Raw genomic sequence first — 7,438 nt, forward strand, 5'->3', positions numbered from 1 at the left:
GCACAGGCTGTTGGATCCTGTGTGTATGGACTAGATCCATCCATCATTGCTACCTGCTATTTGCAAATAAACGCCCGCTGGGTTGCAATGATATTTTGCACATAACCCCTCGGTGTTTACAAGTCATCAAAGCTAGCATCATCGCCCCATGTCTCCACGTAGACGTTTTGTACCAGCGGTGTGAAACTAGTTGCAATCAACATGGGGTAAGCAAGTAAATTTTTTGATATTATATCAGCAAACGCCCCATTTGGGTAAACAAAACAACAGTACACTCTCTCAACACAATTCTGCCAAAGGCAAGTAAAGCAAACAGTTCAATACAAAGATGCTAGGAGTAGAATTAGAACTCTGTCCAACAGAACTCTGCCCCTGAAAAAGAGAACTCTGCCCAGTTCCTAGTAAATTTAAGTAAAGCAAACGACTCAATACAACAGCCGAAACCACGACCAAACACTTGCACTTTACAGGGCACATTCTAACAACCGGAACCATTGCCTAGAACAAATTAAAGTAAACCAAACAGTTCAGTTGCACATAGTGCTGATTATGTAGCACCAATATGAGTCAGTCAAATTCAATAATGCATCACTTCAATACATAAGTACATCAGTTAAGATAATGGTCCGAAAACAGTAATTAACAGTGATGGCAAATCTGCGGATTTGTACATCAGTCATTCAACACCTAGTTCTAGTACACTAGGAGAAGAAAAAACCAATGCAGTACTATTAGTCCTAATAACTTGCAGAAATCTTGCCACCAAGCAACCTGAAAGAAGAGTTGAATCGGTCAGGCAATAGAATTAATTGCAATACCTAATCTCAGCTCACTTCACTAATCAATAGCAATAGAAACTAAACCTGATGGCAAACATCATTTCTACAATTTTCTATGTTCAACCAGTTCCAACATCTTTCTTATTTCCCATCGTACTACACACAATTCTATCGCCATAAGAGTTCCTTGTTGCTGCATTAAGGGTGTGTTTGTTTGGGCTGCAAGTTTCACGGTTGGAGGTTTTGTAACTCTAAATGACTCGATTGTGTCTTTGCTGCAGATGGCTACTCTACACAGAATTTTAACTGAAATTACTGTTTTCAATAGTTTAAACAATGTATTTAAATGAGTTTCATATATAATTTGCTGATTATATAAGTTCAATCATCTATTCCACATGTTGACTTAAATGAAACGACTGGGTTGTAAGTTAATCATCTATGACTACACATGAATGTTTTCAGCCAAAAAATGATGTAAAGATGGCACTAGCAGTACCAGTTCACTGTCAATAGGATTAGTACCAATGGCACACATTCTTTTTCTCGCTGTCAATCACACTACTAGCAGTAGCACACACACATAAATTAATCTAGCAAATTTGCAGAAGCACGTACAAGCCCTAGACACCACTCGAGCTTTCTAAATTTACATACTTATCATCATCTAAATTCCATCTAGGCAGTAGTAGTAGCAGTTCATAGACATATATCACTTTTCATTAGACCACGGTCGCACAGAGCACACACTCTAGGCACATATAGTCATAGACGTATATAACACTTAATTAGGAGAAAGTAAATTATACCTTCCCAATTTCTTCAAGACCAACATCTGCATCTGCTGACAATATGCCACTACTTCGTTCCCTCTCCTACTTCCTTCAAAGGATGTGCTGATTCTAGAGGAGACAACCCAATTAGCTACGACCTTGTCCCCTCGTCTATTTGCTTTGCAAATCTATAGCCCAATCTAGGGAAGAGGGAACCACTAGATGAGCCACGGGAGGAGAACAGGGGAAAGCAGAAAACATGGACACTAGACATCCTCATACCTGGGGACCTAGATCCAGCACGACGTCGTTGGGGAACACTCGGACGAGTACTGGCACGGTTGGCCGGACAATCGCCAGAGAGGAATCAGCTGCGCCGCTCGCTGACCGCAGGCCCACCACGAAACACTCGGAGGAGGACTGTCACTGCTGGCGGGACAATCACCAGAGAGGATTTAGCCGCGCTGCTGGCCGCTTGCTGGCCCAGAGCGGAACGAGGGGGTCCTGCTGGAGGGAAGCATCGTCTCCTAACCCTAGCTTCCCATGGTAGGAACTCGAATCGGGATTGGATGCCGCCATGGGGAAAGGTATGAGACGACTCAGCCTCGGCATGCTTCTGTACCGAAGTACAGAATTATTGCGGGGTCCAATTTGCAATTTGCACGTACTCCCATCTCGCGGCGCACATTTCCAATCCAACGACAGCGGATCAAGTTTCCATGTTTCCGTTGAATGTACGGTTTGCACTAGATATGTACTCAAGAATTTGTACCCTTGTACTGGATTCTTCTGCACAAATTTCAGATTCCCCCCTTCCTCAGTGGAGTACTGGTATGCTGCGCCTTTGGGTTATACTTATGTAATTGATTCCATTTTGAATATACAATGCCATCGATGTAACTTTAGTGAACTTTTGGAGAATACTTGGGTGAAACAGCATGCAACAACTATAGAATTTAGTTTTCCATTCTTTAACTCGACACTCTTTCGGTTATGTGTTAGTACTGACAATGTTTAATACTCCCTCCGTCCCAAAATTCTTGTCTTAGATTTGTCTAGATACGGAGATACATCCGTATCTAGACAAATCTAAGACAAGAATTTTCGATACATCCGTATCTAGACAAATCTAAGACAAGAATTTTGGGACGGAGGTAGTAATAAATTGCCATCTTTCACACTTACAGAGCAGTACAAGTGGTCTTCCGTCAAAAACAAGGACCTGGCAGAGGAGAATATGGCAACAGAGTGGAATAGAAGAAGACCCAAATAAGCCGCCTTGTGAATAACGTAGTTATTTTTAGAACCCTGATGAATAGTTATGTGGAATTAGAACTAACTTGACACTTTTGGAATAGTAATAGAACCTCATATATGTCACTAAAGAAATAAGAACAACACCACAACATAATTTAGTAGCTCCAAATATATGGTTAATGAAGTGAAGGGAAAATACCAAATGGAGGGCTTTTTTTTTAAGAACCGCCCTCAAGGCACTATTCAATAATATATGTGGATTCACATACGATTGTACAACATTGAGAAAATGCAACATATTAAAGTAAATCATGGTAATCATGTCATGTGAGCAAATAATAGGCATAATAAATGCACATGCCATATTGCAAGCATGAACATGAATCATGATTAATGTAACATCGTAAGCACGAACGCAAAGCAGACACGGTAATAACAAGTAATATCTTCACCAAGCTTGCAAACATAATACAAGTGGTAGAGTCATGAATCATGTGTAATGCAAAACATGGCTCACAAATGCATGAAAAAAAGCATAGAAATCTCTACTCTTATAAAAAACCGAGTTGGTGATGATGGTGTGCCTGCCATCTTGTAATATAGACCGTCTGATCTATATGTGACAGGTAGAAAGCAAACTATGACAATTTTACAAAAGATACCCGCACCTCTCTTCACATTTACAGATAAGGCCTTGCCTTGTTCATCCTTATCTCCCACAACCTCATTGCTGAGCAATTAAAAAAGGAAGTCTCTGGAACAATCTGGCATGGTGGCCGCTGCCGGCGCCGTCCATCCCCATGCCTCCGCCCAGTCCGACCACCAGTCACCACCACACCCACTCCTCACCTTATCTCCCATCTTTCTCAAGATATTATTTTTTTCAATGAAATTCTTGAGATACCATTTTTCTGATAAAATTCTTGAGATATCATTAGTTTTTACACATGGGATTACTCTTGCATGGGTCAATCACACCATATGTTTTGTACAAAAATGCATCTTGATGTTCCGTGCAATGCACGGCCATCTTGCTAGTGATCATAAAATGCAAAGTGATCATGGTAAGATGGGCATATAATATGTAATGAAAAGTAACCCATAGCCATGTGAGAGTCATGTAGAAGAAATGCGTGAAGTTCTTGCGCAAAGAGGGTGGTGGAGGGTAAGCACTCTATGGTGGCGCACATCGTTGTTGCTCTCTAGAGCTCGTTTCATCAACTCATGCGCTTGCGAGGTTGACGAGTAACTATGGGGACCTATAAAAGAGACAAATGAACCAACGTGTATGCGTGGTAAATGTACACATCATCCATCATGACATCATCATCGTGATGGAACCATGTGGTGAATGAAGTCGTCAAGAATTGGCGCGTCATCATAATGGGACCTAGCACCAAATGATAAGACACAATAGAGGTAGAGATTAAGTTGTTAGTGTTGAAAGTGTCCTCACATGACCTATCAACTATCTCACTCTCTATATGTGGTGGCTCACTCACTCCCTCGAGGTAGGTGCACTCAATCTCACATATGATGGAGTCACTCATAACACTAAAGTGGTGGTGGGGGTGGCTCTCCTCACATGGGAATTAGGGCATCTCATCATATATGGGGCTAGTGATGAAAACACCCTGACTCTCAATATGGTGGCACAAGTCCCTAAACTCATCTCCAAATGCCGCCGTGGTCGAAGGGAATGCCTTCCGTTATTTTGTTGTCTCCGTGTGATTTATTTGTTTGTTGCATTCATCATCACATCATTCACACTGCATCGACATTTGTTTGTCGTCATTTTCCAAAACTTGCATCAGTTCGTAGTTGCCGGTTCTCTCTGTTCTTGTCATTGACCGTTTCGAGACCAACCGCATTTGCACACGCCTGCGAGAAACAAATTGTTGTCGGGTTGCCCGCCTTTTCTCTCATCTCACCCACAACCCATCTACACAGCTGTAACGCCTAGATAATTAAGCTATAGTAATCCCATGTTAATGGTGCCATGTCATCGTTTTCACTGTTGCTAAATCCCCCTTTGATTCCATCCAGTTTAATTTCAAAATTAAATTAAAGTCAAAAATTTAAAGTTTTCAAAATATCACAACTAAAAAGCTCATAATGTTGCAAATATTCCATAACTAATTATGGTGGTGAACCAACATTTTTATAAAGTGTTTTAATGTCCCAGATTAATCAAAATAGTGGCTTAAGTAATAATGTAATTGCTTTTAAATTATAATAACAGTAAACTATTATATTTAAACCCCAACTAATTGTGGCAGTGGTATATTTAATAATACTAATTTAGAGACTAGGTTTATATTTTACAAATGTAAAAGTAAAATATAATAAATAAGAAAACAGAAAACAAATAGAAGAAAAACAAAAACTACTAAAAAAGAGAGAGAAAGCCCCTACCCCCTGGGCCACGGCCCACCCGAGCCAACCAGCTCACCTACCCATTCCCCCATCGTCCTCCCCCTCCGCTCCACTGTACGCCTGACCGAGTCCCTCGGTCGCCACCTGACCCCCTCGCCGGCCTCGCTGGCGGAGGATAAGGCCGACGCCTCGGTCTCCCCCCTGCCACCTCTCCCACTCGCCCTGCCTCCCCACTCGCCCTCTTTCTCCCTCTCCGCCTCTCCCCCTTCTCCAGATCCGCCGCGTCCGACAAGCCCATCACCATGGACGAGCTTGCCCACGCGTCCACCGTTCTCGCCGCCGCTTGAGACCCTGCCCAGAAGAATCCCCGTACTCCGCGGCCCCGTTTGCACCACCGTGACGGTGCCGAGGACCTCCAAGACGACGCCCGCTCCCTCTTCTTCATCGGGTCGCCACCATCGTCCACCATCGTTGCCATGCTGCTGCTGCTACTAACCCGTCACCGGGCCCCCGTGCGCCCACATGATGAGCTCCGCACCGTATCCTCTCTCTCTCTCTGCCTAGCGCTCGTCCTGTAGCCATTTTGCCACCATTGCCGCGAGCTCGCTACCGCCGTCAATGGCACAACCGCAACCACAACATCTGCTCGTCGCGTCCGAGCCCCCCAGTGTGCTCGTAGCCTCCTGTAGATGCCGCCTGGGCGCCTAGTTCGATTGATCGCCTCGCACCTCGTTGTTTTCGTCGAGCACCCGTGGCCGGCGCCGTCTGCTAGCGCCGCCCTGGCCAAGTCCGGCCACCTCTGCCCTCCCGTTTGCACCGTTGGACGCGGCACACTCACGCGAGTCGAACGCCGCCACCCGTTGGCTTGGCCGTGGCCATGAGCCCGTCCATGCCCGAACTCCGGCGATAGTTCCGCTCGACATCGCCGTCGAATCCACCCGTCCTAGCCCCAAATACGACCACGGGCGGATGCGCACGAGCCCCCTCTTTCGAACGCGCCACTCTGCGCGCCAAATGGTGGCCGGAGGCGCGACCCCGACCACTTCCGGCGAAGCTCTGTCGTGTTTTTGGTCGTCGGCGCGCCACCACCCGCGCTGAAGTGGCTGGCCCGGGGCCACCCCTGGGTCACTGACCCGTGGGCCTAAGGGGCCCGGCCGGCCTGTTGACCTGGTCCACCATGCTGATTGGACCGACCCATGCAGCTGACAGATGGGGCCCACCCCCACTAATTAATAAAATTAGCTGAATTAATTTTAGTTAACCTAAGTAGTTACAGACTAGTGGGCCCTACTGCTTAATTAGTTAGTTTAGTTAATTTTAGTCCACCGGTTAACTTCTCTGTCTATGAGAGGTGGATCCCACGTGTTAGTTTGACCAGTTAGCTGACACTACCGATGTCACCCTGACATCATGCTGACGCAATATTTCCTTTTTCTAAATTAATTTAAATAATAGCAATTTCAAAAAATGTTTTAAACTTAGAAAAATCATATAAAATAAAACCGTAACTTGGTTGAAAATAATTTATATATGAAAGTTTCTCAGAAAAATATGACGAATCCGAATATGCCCTCTATTCGTCTGTCACATGCCCCTAGCATAGCGAACATGGAGCCATCCCCCTCTTTTCATCTGCCAGAAAATGCCAAACTTCGGGAAAACTTTGCCAGATGTTTCCCTCCTTCGTCGATATCGTGTGGCACTGCGTTAGGAGACCCCTAGCACCGCATATTGTCATGTCATGCTTAGTGATGTATCTGTGTGCTTTGTATTTACTGTTTCCTCCCCCTCTTCTCTCCGGTAGATCCCGAGACCGATGCTGCCCTTGTGATCGACTATGTCATCGACAACCCTTCTCCCTTTTCAGCAAAGTTTCCAGGCAAGCAAACCCCCCTTGATCATTACGATATCGCCCATTCCATTCTCTCTCTTGCTTGCATTAGATTTTGCTACTATATTTGATTGCTCCTATTCTGATGCATAGCTTGCTTTTGTAACCTGCCGTTGTACCTTACTTGCTTATCCTAAACTGCTTAGTATAGGTTGGTTAGTGATCCATCAGTGACCCCTCACCTTGTCCCAGTTGCCCCTGCTTGATGACTGATGACTCAATCAACGTGATCGACGTCCAGGGCCCGACACATCACATCACACCCCCTTAATTAGTTGTACGACTCTGCAGAGCTACTATCGAGTGCCGAGGGTGATACCTCGTAACGCACTCCTGATGATATCTCTACAACATAGCTAATC

General features: G+C 44.9%; 1 long non-coding RNA gene across 2 annotated transcripts; it reads right to left on the reverse strand.

Annotated features, from left to right (window-relative positions):
- Positions 1 to 526: 526 nt before the first annotated feature.
- Positions 527 to 2,730, reverse strand: LOC125551486. 2 transcript variants are annotated; one of them, XR_007302734.1, is made up of 3 exons: positions 1,835 to 2,614; positions 1,589 to 1,681; positions 527 to 771 (listed from the first exon to the last, which is right to left on the reverse strand). It is a non-coding gene; the product is annotated as an uncharacterized LOC125551486 (long non-coding RNA). The 2 variants fall into 2 exon arrangements; XR_007302735.1 differs by having other exon boundaries at positions 1,589 to 2,730.
- Positions 2,731 to 7,438: the final 4,708 nt, after the last annotated feature.

The sequence above is a fragment of the Triticum urartu genome, chromosome 4, assembly GCF_003073215.2.
Source record: "Triticum urartu cultivar G1812 chromosome 4, Tu2.1, whole genome shotgun sequence".
Lineage (NCBI taxonomy): Eukaryota > Viridiplantae > Streptophyta > Magnoliopsida > Poales > Poaceae > Triticum > Triticum urartu.